Genomic DNA, 14,706 nt, shown 5'->3' with positions numbered 1-14,706 from the left:
CAGTCTGACCTTGGAGTGTGACTAGGAACTGAGACATGCCAGTAGCTGAGATGGTGAATGAGTGAATGAAACTCAGTTTGGCTACATCTCGGTCATGACTGAATGAGACACCTGTACCTATACTGTGACCATAAACTGTATATAAAAGCCTCTGAGCCTAAATAACAAGGCCAGGGAAGTGCTTTAAACCTGTATTCTTTCTAACAGCCAGCAGGGGGAGACTTCTCTGGTTGAACAATAAAGCCAGATTGTATAGATGTTTATGACAAAAATGATCCTACTGCTTTTTTGATTTGTTACATCAGTTAGCATTTTCCTAATTATTTTTTGTCTTAACTGCTAGTTTCACTGCTTTGAATACAGCATGGTGTTCATTTCTTATATTATTGTTACATTAGAGTAAAACAAAAGGTGAAAGTGGGTGATGTTGAAGGATGGTTTACCTAGTAACTGACAGTTTGCTGCTGTATAAGCATGTGCAGTGTCCTCGTGTTCTCAGGCAGATCAACCACTCACTTATTGCAGCTTGTTTCAAGAGAGACCACTCTCTCGGAGACCACTGTAGGATGTCATGGTGACTTCATTCATCTTTTATTTACAGTCTATTGTGACAGAAATGCACCATTTGCTAGTGTAAGATAGCCTGCATGTGCAGCAACTCTCATATAGAACAGTGTATGATTTAATAGAGGCAGCATTTTCATGATTTTAAATTATTTTCACCGAGGTTTGTTAGCATTTGAACTTGTTTGCAGACTGATGAGCGTTTTTAGCTAACATGGGCAATTTAGGTACAAAGTCACCCATTTTATTATTCAGTGATAAATATTGGGTTTCTAAGTAATATTATGAGAGAACACACGTGTCTGAGGTCTCTTGTATGCAAACTTGAAGAGCCTCTGAAAGAATGAATCAGTGAATCAGAAAAAAATATTTTATGTGAACTGAGTCAAAAGAACTGTGTCCCAGAAAAAAAATATTCATAGATCTTTTTTTCAAATGTGTCCATTTAATGTACATAGTGGCATAGTTTTCCTAAAACAAGCAAACAAACAAACAAATAAATAAACAAACTAACACACAAACAACTTTATAATTAATCAGTGACGTTGGACTCCATTTAGTGGGTATCTTTGTCTCACATCTCTGATAAAAAAAAAAGGAGTCATCTGGATAAAACTCAGTGGCTGAGCTGCATTTATCACTGCAGATATTATACGGAATAGCTACACTTGCAGTGCGCCATGTTCCCGCCATTTGTTAAGGAAAGCTGGGTCATAAAAACGATGAGACACGGAGCTCATCCATATTAGAAGAGTCTTTAATGAACTCGGATCGTCAAAGACACTCCTCCTGCTCTCGGCTGCCGCTGCTCCGCTCCGTGGCCAGTCGACGCGCGGGAGAGCCTCCGTAGCCCCCATCATTATCAGTATCAGCATCGGCGTGAAGACAAAGAGATCCGTGCAAATGAAGATGTGCTGCAATAGCAGGAGAAGCCCGTCATAAAGTCACTCTCTCTGCAACCGTGCCCGCCCGCCCGCAGGCAGACAGGCACCGGTCCTTGGAGACTCTTTGGGGATGCGCAAAGATGTGAGAGTAAAGAGCGAGGGGCGTTGTGATTGGCCGTACTCATCCTAAAAGCATCAGGCACGGCGAGTCATGTTTGCTCCAACCGGAGAATCAGCGAGGTGGCATCAAACTTGAAGGAGACGTGTTCACAGTCTGCATGGTCGATGTGTTCACGGCATCAACCGTAAACTTACATCATCTCCCCAAAGAGGCGGGCGCGCTTTCCGCGGTGCTGAAACAGAGACTTGGCTGATCAACTAGTGAACAAGAGGAGGACGCACTCACTTCGTCACCTGCTTCTCGGTTTCATGCTATCTGGGAGCCTTTGTCAGGTAAGTCCAGAGATGCACAGTGTTGTAGATTGGAAAGAAGATAGTCTGTTTTCAGTCATGTCTCTCATATATTGGATTACAGCCTCTGAAGCCACCAGCATCTCTTCTGTCTGCTGTGTCTTTATCTGTTGCCCGACTGTCTGCTGCATGTGTGTTATTTTAAAGTTTGGTGGTATGGATTGACCTACAAAGTTTCATTATCAGCCACTGTTGAGTTGGTATAGATTACATTTCCCAATGGAAACATGTGCGGGTTGCCTGTTGATACTCCCTTTATGTTTGCTATTCTTTAGTATTTCACTTTCCAATATTTAATTTAATGTCTATTCAGCTGTTCCAAATGGAAAATACCTTCTTTCCTATCATTCCTTAAAAAAAAAACACTTTCTTTTGTTGTTGCTTAGTTTTTCTTCTGCTTTATTTATTTCTCCTTTCAGGTTGCAGCACATTACATAGAGTTTATTCACTATAAATTAAAACATGAGCTGAGGAATGATGAAATGTGGTAAAACCAAGCGTATAATTGCCTCCTGTACTGCAGTTAGCTTTATGTGCCGTGAGATGTTTTCACATATCACTCATTCTTTCCAACTTCTGTAGTTAGAATGAGAATACATATCATTGTGTATGCTTCGCTGCTGTACGGAGAACGTTATATTCAGTAAAGACTCTGGGTTTGTGCTGCTGTCTGACTTTGCTGCTTGCTGGTACCTGATAACTTCATGCAGCACACATCCACATGCTCTCTGGTGCTCTGCTTGTGAACATCCAAAATCAATTTATGTTTACTGTTTTTTAACACAAACTTTATAACAGGTGCTGTGGTTCAGCGACTCATTCTGCAGTTGCTTATAGCTTTCATTTCTTCTGTCCTGTTTAAAACTGTGGCTGGAATTTGATCAGAAAATACAAAAGATCAAAAGGAGATTGTGTTTGCTGTTGTTTAGGTGTCACGTAAGATTGGTGTGTTCACTAGACCATAAAAATAGCCGCTGCACGCCAACTGGCCTAGGGCATGTATTTTTGGGTTATGTCACTTTTATAGTGCCAATGATTTTTGCTCCAGCGTCTTGAGCATAACCTTAAGCTCTGTGGTGTCTTTAAAATGCTATATGCTTTCAGTGTGTTGTCCCCAGAAATCTGAATAAAAGCTGCCAAATCAGACCAATAAAATGTTGTAAAGTGATTATCCAATAAGAGGATTTGGAGTATTCCTGTGTGCCAGCAACACATTTTCCACTTGTGTTTCTTTGATTAAATGCATGCACTGTGTACATTGGTGGTCACTTAGAAGTTAAAGAGATCTTTTACAGTGTAGCAATTGCAAGTACTGTGACTTATTTGCTTTAATCAATTACCCTGTTGGGCTGAGAGGGAGTGTGGGTGTCATCAAAGCTGAACAAGGCCCCTTTGAGGTGGAATACTTAAGTTGTGATTAATTTCAAAAGGCACGCCTTAATTTCAAAGGCACATTCTTCAGTCTTTTGTGTTGAAATACATTTTTTATTTTGCATTTGAGTCAGGAACATCCATGCGCTTGAGGGAGACTTCACATAGCTTTTTGCTACAGCAGACCAGTTTTCCCGTACTAATGGCTCCAGTCCAACCAGTCTTTGATGCTTTGTATGAAAAGACTGTAAAGCTATAGAGACAGGAGGTCTGCCACTATTGATTAAAGCTTTCTTAGACTCTGCTGATGTTAAAAAGATAATTGTATTTATATTTATGTCTGTACTCGAAGAGATGTTATCTTCTCTTTTCTAAGATTATTTTTTAGGCTCCATGCCTTTATTAGATCAGCAAGGGAGAGACAAGAAGGCAGGGATGAAAGGGGATGACATGCAGCAAACCAGGGCTGGAATTGAACCCAGACTGCTGTAGTAAATAGTGTGCACGCTTTACCAGATAAGCTACCCGTGCACCATGAGATGCTATCTTCTGCCTCAACATAGCTGGACCATTGAGGCACACGACAGGTGTACTTTTTACCTGTAAAGCTCATTAGGTACTTGAACTGTGTGCCCAGATTTTGATTTTCACTCCTCAGGAGACGACAAACCCTCCACGAGATCATAAACAGAGCCATAATTACTAGTAAGGTTGCTCAGCAGCTTAAATCAATTACTTCTTCCTCTATCCAGAGAGATGGGGAACCCAGGTGTCATCAAAGCAGAATGAGGCTCCTTTGAGGTGGGAAATGTGAGACTCAATGACTTCACTCAGCTGGGTCACTGGACACACAGCAGAGCTTTGACGCGTACAAATTGTGCTTGAAGATGCTGCGTTCATCCTGGGAGGCTTAGTGGCTGGCAGGGGACCAGCAGAGCAGGGACATTGCACTCCAGATGGCCCAGAGAGGCCAGAGGAAGAGAGCTGTCCAAGCCCAGCTGGGAGTACGGGAAGCTGGACTGCCGGTGGTGTGCGCTTGTGTGTGTACGCGATTGTGGGAGGCAGACGGGATGAGAGAAACAGTAAAAGACAGAGAGAAAGAAGGATACATGTGTGTACGAGGGTGTGTGTTGAAGAGGAGGGAAACGGTGGGAGAGAGAGAGAGAGAGAAAGAGAGAGAAAATGAGGGATACAGGCAGCTCTGTGTGCGCTCGCATGCATGGAAGTAGTGATAGGAAAAGTGTGGGAGGGAGAAGAAATGAAAGAGAAGATGAAGGAGCCTGCATGTCTGTGTGCCTGTGCTCGTGTCTGTGTGCGACTGTGTATTTCTGTGTGTGTGTGTGTGTGTGTGTGTGTGTGTGTGTGTGTGTGTGTGTGTGTGTGTGTGTGTGTGTGTGTGTGTGTGTGTGTGTGTGCTGAAGGAGTGACAGAGAAGCAGAAAGGGTTGGAGACACAGAAAATGAAAGAGAGAAAGAAACCGGCGCATGTGTATGTCTGTGTGTGGGAGGGAAGGAAAATGAAACTGGAAGAAGCAGGCATGTGTGTGTGTCTCTGGGCTTGTGTGTGATTGCAGAGAAAGCATTACTGGGAGAGAAAAGGCAGGAGGGACAAAACAAAAACAAAGAAGAGGAAGAAAAAGGGAGTGTGTGTGTGTCTCTGGGAAACTGAGCAAATGAGGGGTGAGAGGAAAATGAAACAGAAGAAACTGGTATAGTGGGAAGCCTGTGTGTGTGTTTGTGTGGTCCTAATGCTGGTGCTCATTGATATTATTAAGTGGCAAATCAGTGCTGCATGGAAAATTACTTTTGAGTTTGTGATCTACTATTTTTCACGTGCTACTGCAGGAGCCGTGTGGTGCACAGTGGTCCCTGAGTGTGTACTTTATGGCGCAAGACTTCAGGCACACAACCTCCTGCTGCGAGGTCAGAGTCTGATGTTCACTCGGTGGTCTGATTGACGTGTTGCATGTGGGAAGCTTCCCTCCGCCTTTTTGTCACTACGTTTTACATCTTGGCGGCGCCGCACTCTCTTTCTGAAGTAAAAACCGCCTAAGAATGAGCGCAGAACGCACGACAACAAAACACACAGCAGATTCACAGAGATAACTTGGCCCTGCTGTTTCCATTTGAAAAAGCCGCTAGAGAGCAGAGGGAGAGAAAGCGTGCTCTTTTCATTCTGCCACATCTGCTCTGTGATGGAATGGAGCATGATCTGCACTTTGATCACAATGAATTATTCCTATCCCTGGCTATAAATATGGTCTGTCTACAGCACCCAATCTCTTTCTCGCTCCTTAAACCAGGAATCTGTGCTCGCCTCTGAGTAGCTTTCTCCTTGAGTGTGTCACTGCGGGTGTACTGCAGCTCTGGTTTTCTTCCTTGCACTGAGAAGGAGCCAGAAGCCCTACCTCAGTGAAAACGTCCAGCTCAGTAATCGCACTATTCGGTGCAAAAAGTTTCATAGGACACCACTAAGGAGTTTTGTTGAGGCTGCTGTTATTCAGTATTTTCCTCTTTCACAGCAAACGCCATGAAAATACCAAAACCAATAATAAGTCTTTCCGTCAGTAGCTGCAGACTCCCTGTGTGTCTCAATCAATAAAAAGGTGAGCGCATGATGTTCATTGTGTGACATGTGTTGCGATTGCTCAACATAAAAACAGCAACAATATAGCACAACAGCCATATTCATACATCTGTCCCCACCTTTATAGCAAAGAATTGAAAAACACCCACCAGTGGAACGGTGCGGCTCACTGAAATGTTTTAAATATTTTCTTTCTTTCTTTTTTTTAACAGTAGAGCTCTGCAGCAAAAACAAATAAAATAAAGTGTTCCTTTATCATGCACTGCATAGTCAATACTTCTTAAAAATTAAGTAATAGTTGGGTTTTGCTTTTTGTTTGTTAACAATAACCAAAAAAAACTAACATAGAATAAGATAAGACAAGATAGACTTTATTAATCTCACAAAGGAGAAATTTATCGCCAACCATATTATTTAGGATACTGAAGGTCATGATGGGGCTAGTCTCAAGATAAACTAGCTGATATGCATGGCCAATTAAAAATATAATTCATTATAGGGTCATACATATTTGCATTTTGGATACAGTCTATAGATTTGGTCCTCATCACTACCTCATTGAAAAACAAAATTGGGAGACTGACCATCACTCATTGGAATGCCACCAAGCTGGAGCTAGCCGGCCAGGCTGGGATTGATTTTGTGTTAATATGTCATTTCTGATTCACAGAGCTGACTACAGGCTCTTGACTGGCATAATCAAAATGCCTCTGATGTGTCAGGAGCAAACTACAGTACAGTTCTTATGAGATCATGGAAGTAGTGACAAAGAGTGGCTTCAGGCGGTGCTTTAGGAACAATCAACAGAGACTGCATCTATGTCTTTGTATATCAATGCACCCCACTGGGATGTGGTGTGTTTCTTTTCTTAGCATCAGTGCTTATGCCTGAGAGTTGGGCTCATTTTAACACAGAGAATTCTTAGTTCTCCTACATAGCACCTTCACATCATCCCACAGCCTCACCCGCAAAGTATGGCACTATCAACCTATCACCTCTAATGGGAACAAAAGGTCAGTCCTTAATTATTCATTCGGGATGTCAAACAATGCTTGCCGGCTGTTATTTAGGGTGGGGGAGACCCATATGAATAATTCAGGTGGAGGATTCTCTTTCCTTCGAAGAGCGGAACGGTGGCTCAGATGTTTGTGAGAGTCTTATCTTCGTGCGGGAGCCCTCTGTCATTCCCGAGCTGACCTTGGCTGTCACTGCAGCGGCAACACGGGTGGCACAGGAGGTGGCAGGGACTCTTGTTCTTCCCATATCTGCAGGCCTCCTCCACACAGGGAGAGTGAGTAGGAAGGACTACAGGGAGTTGACTGCTCCTCGTCTAAGTTCCCTCAGTGTCTGTTTACAGTACACTACGTGCCACGCTGTGCTGCGCGGGTGCCAATGTATTAAAAAAAAAAGCAGATTACTCTTTTACAATGAGTTATTCTGCTTTTCACCCGAGGTACGTTTCTGTTTGGTACACTAGCCATGTCAATTGCTCTTAAGCGGCTTTCTTAAGATGTAAGGGGTGTTTATTGCAGCTGAAGAGGCAAAAGCAGATATTAATGCTATTAAAGTGCATTAAACTGAAGAATGCTGTAATGTGAGTCACTTCCATGGAGGGATTAGAGGGAGGCGGCATGGAGCGGATTCTGAAAGGAGAGAAAGTGAAAATGTTCATCTTGTTATGTGAGAGGCAGGAGAGAAAGTGAGGGACAGATGAGAGAGAGAGAGGGGTGAGAAAAATTGAGTGTGTGTGTGTGTGTGGGGGGGAGAGAGAGAGAGAGAGAGAGAGAGAGAGAGAGAGAGAGAGAGAGAGAGAGAGAGAGAGAGAGAGAGAGAGAGAGAGAGAGAGAGAGAGAGAGAGAGAGAGAGAGAGAGAGAGAGAGAGAGAGAGAGAGAGAGAGAGAATGCTCCGGCTAACTCTGCCATCTCTGAACAATAACAGAAGCACACACACACAGATAGATCCAGGACATGTCTATCAAATAACGGATGGCAGGCTTCCCAGAGAAAATCAGATGAGAAGTATGTTTGTCATTGTTAATGCAATCCACAGAATGCTCCTATCTTCCTATGGCCACCGTGTTACTGCTGTTTGTATTGTAGCACTCGATGTAGGCAGAAGAGATCATCAGATTTGTGACTACTCTGCAATTATAGATAAAATACAGCGATCGATAGCTGTCACAGAGGTGCTTAACCATTCAGCTGATTAGAAGGATTCTTCCACTGAATTCATAGTAGTTTTGAAAATTGTCTTCAAAGTTAAGACATGTGAAGAGAGTTATAATTAGCTAGTTCCTTGGGAATAGAGACAATAAAGACATAATTATACCAGGCAATGCTATCTCAGGGCCGTAACAGCCCGTAAATCAGAGCTTTCTTTAAGTTTGTTTAACAGCAGTCTGTCTCAGTGCCTGACTATACAATATACTTCCTGCTATGGTGTTTTGGTGGAGGGAATGCAAACATGCAGGTTCTAAATCACAATTGTTGAGTGGAGGGTAAAAATGCTGTGTGTCAAGCCTAAAGTGCCCGAGTTTAAAATTATTAGCTTACTCTTTCCTGAAACCTGGACTTCTGTTCAGTTCAAGATGCAGGCTGATGAATTGGGGAATGAAAACAGAATGTTATTTGGGGACACTGACGCTCAGGGGTTGGCTTGTGATATCAGTATTTCTCTGGAGACGCTGCCCTTATTGCCACCGTACTATGTGCAGAGAAGTGACAACGCTCGTTTATCTTGGAGCAGGAAAAAAATGGTCGAAGAGAAGCAGGTTTCATCAGGGCTTTTCTGTAAAAGTTTGGAGGACATGGATTAGCCCATAGAAACTCAGGGGTGAGGGGCAGCCTTTTCTCTCAGGCTGACAAGGTGACTTATTTGGAGGTTGACGCCAAGCCAGGTGCTCTTTAAGTTCAAACACAGCATGGTGCCTGGAAGGTCTAGGACCAAGGACAAGGACATGCTTGCAGCCAGTGTCTCGCTTCACTGCGTGGCTCTGAAAATGTTAACTCTTCTGGAACTGCTCTTGCCCAGGTGCTAGGGTGCTGATCAATTAGGCCAGAGTGTTGAGGCCCAAGTTAATTACACTAATTTTCTCTGCCTAAGACTGTCAGTAAAGACTTGGCAACTCATTCAAGTCTTTCTGGATGCACCGGCGAGATCTTAATTTGTGCTGTAGGTGGACCCAAATGGGTTGAATATTCAGCAGAGCAATCAGACAAAACACCAATTAGAGAATTACCTCAGTTTACAGCCAAATTGAAACAGCTTCTGCCCAATTCAATTTTGTGTTAAGTTATAAAGTTGGAGCTTTGAAAATCCTGTGTCTAAAGTTTATTAAAACTGGGGTGCAAATCCACCATGCTCTGCTAGTGGATAAGTTTATATGCAGGAGAAGAACTCATGAAATTAGTCAGATGTGGTGATTAAATGTATTTCATTAACCACCCCCCAACATTCTTTAACTATTCACAGTCCCCTAAAAAACATAATTTAAAACCTTCTAATCAGCACCTACTTCACACAGCTCTTTGCAATCATCATGCAACAATGGCTTTAATTTAACAAATGTATTCAGATTCGGTTAAACTGTCCAGGGCAAATTTCTTTTACCGAAAATCTAATATCAGTTTTGCATACTGTGTGAGGACTGATATTTCATAACACACATTTTCAGAGTAGTTCTTCTTTATGAATCTACAGACAGATGATAAACAGAAGAGAAACAAAACAACATAAAATGTCATACTGAGGCTCTTGGCTGCCACATGCCACGTGCAAATTCAGTGCAGCACGGCATCGATCCTACAAGTCTCTGAACTCTGCTGGAGGCACGAACACCATTCTTCAAAGGATATTCCCTCATTTGATGGTGGTGGAGAGCAATGTCTAACACATCGCACCAAAGTCTCCCATAGGTGTTGAGATCTGATGACTGTAAGGGCTACAACATCTGATTCAAATGATTTTCTTCCTCAACAAAACCATTCAGTCACCCCTTGTATGCTACAGATGGGGGCATTATGACCATGGAAGCGACCACTCCTATCAGGATGCAAACGTTTTATAACAAGATAATGATCACCAGCAGTTTTGTAATAATTTGCAGTGACTCCTCCCTCTGAGGGACGAATGGAAGCAACCATATCAGCAAAATGCTCCCAACAGTATAAACAAGATTCTCTCACTGAGGACAAGAGTTCAGAATGGTCCTTTAATTTGTCGTGTCTGTCTGTATATCATATAACTATATTAGATATTTTCCAGTGTAGTCTGCATCCAGGCAAAAGTCACTATACAAGGTTTAATTTTAGACAGTGTATACTTCCATCATGATGCTGAAATAGAAATGCAGCCATGGGGGGGCTGTATACAACAGTAGAAGAGGTGGTATTGACAAATCAACTAAGAAATATATTTGTGGTCTGAACAGAGTTCAAATTTAGATGTCAAAGCAATGCAACAAGCCAGTATTACTTAAATGATAATTGGAAAAAGTACACAGCAGTATTCAGCATGCATTTTATACACATTTGCTATGGGAGTATATTCTCAGGATTTACATACATACCTTCAACTGTATGTATAGCATGTACAGACCTTCCACTGTTAATCTGTCAGCTACTGAGTTTCCTCTTTAATTGAGTCGATACAAACACATCTACCTTGATTGTTATTTAATGTTTATTGTTCAGTGATCAATTCGTGCATCACCATAATTACATCCACCCTCATGAAACAAAATGAAGCCCCTTTTTTTGTTATCAGCTTCTCCATAAGATTAAACAAGAACCACAGGCAGAAGGTCGCTCATTCAATTAGTGTTTCATTTACCACATTTAATTATCCACCGTCTCTGCCCTCTCTGACCCTGCAGGAAGCCTCATATGACTAATGAATGCACTTACCTGATTTCCTATCCCTGGGAAATCACGTCTGTGTCTATTTCCCCATCATCTGCTCACAGAAAGGCATATATTGTCACTGAAGATTAAAGGGATTTTTTGGGGTGGGTGGGTGATGAGTATGTATTGACCAGGAAAAGGGTTTCAAGTCAGTACTGAATGCCCCTGTGATGCTTCCAGCTGGCCACCTTACTCCAGCCAGACACTTTGATCTCCCAAAAGCTCATGCAGCCACAAGTAGTCACAATTCTTACTGTGCAGCAGTTGAACACAGTGCACAGGCAGAAAAGTCCTCTAGAAGTTATATACTTTTTATGCGTCAGCTCGCTTTGCATGGACATTATTCACCTCAGAGAGTGGACATGGTGTGTTTACAGTTATTCCCCTAACAATCCTCTAAACAGACATCGAAACAGACTCTCTCTAGCTTTAGAACAAATAAAAATAAACTCCTTTGTACTGATTGAAGATCTTTAACCACCAGTCTCTCTTAATGCTGGAGAACTGCAGTTAGATTAATTGCAAGTGACTAAATTTTGCTTCGCTGAGTTTTTATCACACTCAGAGAAGCCTCAGTCTGATCAACTTGTTGCTTGTGGATAACATTTTGTGAGTCGAGGACCATCAGTGAATTGCAGACCGGTTGCATGGTAACTGCACGACAGAAAATTGCTAGTGACAAATGGACGATAGTGACCTGGTGCACTCAACTCGTGATCATACTATTTGAATTATGTTCATTTTGTCGTATATAATTATAAGGTAATGTTGTTAGACAAAACAACGTTATCTTGTGATCATACTGTTGCACACATACACTCTCATATGCAACAAATCATGGACTAACAGTCTGATAACATCTCAGTAACTCCTGCAGGGCTGCTGTGCTTTACAGCACCTGTCAGATATTTGGAGACTCTTCTTTTATATATATTCAGCTGCATACGCTACATGCAGCTGAATATATAACAGCTGCGGTGCTTAGTTTCAGTGAAATCCATATGAGAAGAGATGTGTGAATCTGCCTGCCAATTACTTGAGCTGTTTTACCAAAATGAAACTTCATAGGAAGAGCTCAATAAAAGAGTAAACATAGAGTTCATTACACTGTGGCTGCATACAGGAAGTTCTATCGTTGTTTGCTTTTTGACTTAATGAAAAGTTAGAGAGATAGTAAGTGTGAGTCTAAAGGGTATTCTTGATTTCTTGTGGTGGTTTAAAGAAGGTCTTGCTTTCTCTTATAATTACCATGCAAAGAACCACAAAATTGGAATCACATTGAAATATCAGAAAACACATTTTACACTTCATGGTTTTTGGCATTAAACTAAAAAAGAAAGTTAAACATTAATTAGATCAAACTGGCTTCATGTCATTCAGAAAAAGTCAACTGTAGGCTGAATTTGTTCAGTATTTGTGGCCAGTATTAATTTTATTTTACCATTACGTCTCGTCTTCTGCCCATATTTTGAACCTAAGTGCATAAGTGGAGTGCTCTAACTTTGAAGAACTTGAAGAAGTCAGTTTTCAGCCATTTTTTCTTAGAAAACTCATCCAGTTGAATTCAAGTCTTGTTCTTTTTGCAATATGCACCTACTGTGTAGCACATTAAGAAGTAGGATATGATTCCCTCAACGTAAGTGCTTTGCATTCAATTTTAATGAAGGTTAGCTATTAATATTTAAGATTAAATATTTAAGCATTTGTGTCTGACTGTAAGCTCAGTGTTGATGTCCTCAAAATGACTGTGATATGTAAACTCCTGTCTGACTGGTTAAATACGAATGATGATCCATTTATGGAGTCATTAAGAATTCACATTACCATTTTATTACTGTTAATCAGCTCCTAATCAGTTAGTGAGTCTATTATGCTTGACTATTTAAGCCTGATATTAAAGCAGGTATTATGAAGGGCACTCTGGGGCTACATGGTGGTAAAGAAAACTTGATTATACTCCTTTTGAGTAAGTCCATTTCCACCTTTGTGGTAGTTTCAGTCATTGGATGCTTTGTTTCGGTATAATCCTGCCATTTCCGGAACGCATTTCATGTAGCTTTCTTATCCCCTTCTGCTTGTATCATTTTCAAAATCCCCTTTCTACAGGATTGAAGAATAACAAGTTTTTTTTTTTCTCTATAGCAGAAAGACAATCAGATACAACCAGACTACTTTTATGAATTTATACTTCAAAATTACATTTGCTCTGTTTATTGTATTGCCAAATCCACTTTTAAATAAAAACTAATTTGCTGAGTGGAAAAAAACAAAGCACATTTATTAACATGTTTAGAAACTTGCACAAATATAAGAGACTCCTGAATTTACATCCTGAGTGCCCCAGTAAGGGTAAATGTTTACAACAACAGCTATCAGATAACAGATTTGGTGAAATTTTAATTAAAAAAAACACACTCAGTGCCTTGTGTTTAAGGTCACTGTTCACTACTATAATCTTCCCCTAAGCTTTGTCAAATGCTGTTACTCATGAAACATAAAACATTTAATTGTGCTTTAGCTGAGTGGATATGTTTGGAAAACTCAAAATACACTGTGAGGCAACACTTTTTTGATGCCTTATAAAGACTATAAACTTATTTCTGTTCATTACCAAAGTTTCTTTAGCATAATGATTAGAGGTGTAATTTCCAATGTGCCAAACATATCTGCTGTTTCAGCGAACACCAATGTCATATTTTGATTTGAAGGATGAGCACCGATGCTCAGTGAAGCATATCCTGCCTCATCATTCATTCAGACATATCGTAATGTCGATATTCACACTGGAAGCTGTCCAACCCGCTGCCACAGTCGGCTTGTGAACACTTACTATGGCTTCAGAAAGCATTACTGATTCCCTTCCCTGGTCAAACTTTCTCAGCTGCTTCTAGAAATCAAACCAACACCTTCTCCATCTCAAACCTACTTTTGTTGCCCGGCTTGCCTTGTTTCATATGCTCTATGATCCCGCTCATGTTTGAACATCTTACTTCATAAAAGACAGGCTGTAGACTCAGTGCTGGTGACACGTGTCCACTCCTAATGTGCCAGCAGAGGCTCCACTGTAGACTTCACCTCTGGTTCAGTCTTTGCTTGCATGTCAGACACACTGATAAAAATTAGTTTCAAGCAGAACTTGGATGAAACAGAAACAAGAAATTAATGTGTTTCACATCTACTGAAGGGCTGCCACAGTGGCTTGGTGATTAGTACTTTCGCTTGCAGCCAGAAGATCCCTGGCTCTCCTGGGATCTTTCTGCATTGAGTTGCATGTTCTCCCTGTGGCATGTGTGGGTTTTTCTCCAGGTACTCCAGCTTCCTCCCACAGTACAAAAAACATCCATCCATCCATTCTCTATACACCGCTTTATCCTCACTAGTGTCGTGGCTCGCGGGGAGTGCTGCAGCCTATCCCAGCTGACTCGGGTGAAGGCAGGGACACCCTGGACAGGTCGCCAGTCTGTCACATTCACACCTACAGACATTAGATAGTCCAATTAACCTCAGCATATTTTTGGACTGTGGGAGGAAGCTGGAGTACCCAGAGAAAACCCACACATGCACAGGGAGAACATGCAAACTCGATGCAGAAAGATCCCAGGCCCACCCCAGGATTTGAACTGGGGATCTTCTTGCTGCAAGGCGAAAGTGCTAACCACAACACACTGTGCAGCCCAGTCCAAAAACCTGCTCAGGTTAATTATTAACTCTAAATTGTCTGTAGGTGTGAATGTGAGTGTAGTTATTTGTCTGTATTGTAGCCCTGTGATAGACTGGTGACCTCTCCAGCATGTCCCCTGCCTTCACCCTAAGTCAGCTGGATAGACTCCAGCCCCCCGCGACTCTAATGAGGATTAAGCGGTGTATATGCAATTGATGGACTAGAAAGTTTATAAATAGTGTGCTCCCATGGTTTAGTTTGAAGCAC

General features: G+C 41.7%; 1 protein-coding gene across 1 annotated transcript in view; it reads left to right on the top strand.

Annotated features, from left to right (window-relative positions):
* The first annotated feature begins 989 nt into the window (after positions 1-989).
* Positions 990-14,706, top strand: part of LOC110954224 (carbohydrate sulfotransferase 8-like) — a 199,712-nt gene continuing 185,995 nt past the window's right edge. Inside the window, exon 1 of the mRNA XM_022198698.2 lies at positions 990-1,901. The gene's annotated coding sequence lies outside the window, so the exon portion shown is untranslated. The remainder of the gene's footprint in view (positions 1,902-14,706) is intronic.

This window comes from Acanthochromis polyacanthus, chromosome 2, assembly GCF_021347895.1.
Source record: "Acanthochromis polyacanthus isolate Apoly-LR-REF ecotype Palm Island chromosome 2, KAUST_Apoly_ChrSc, whole genome shotgun sequence".
In the NCBI taxonomy this organism is placed as follows: domain Eukaryota; kingdom Metazoa; phylum Chordata; class Actinopteri; family Pomacentridae; genus Acanthochromis; species Acanthochromis polyacanthus.
This window is presented reverse-complemented; position numbering and strand designations above follow the sequence as displayed.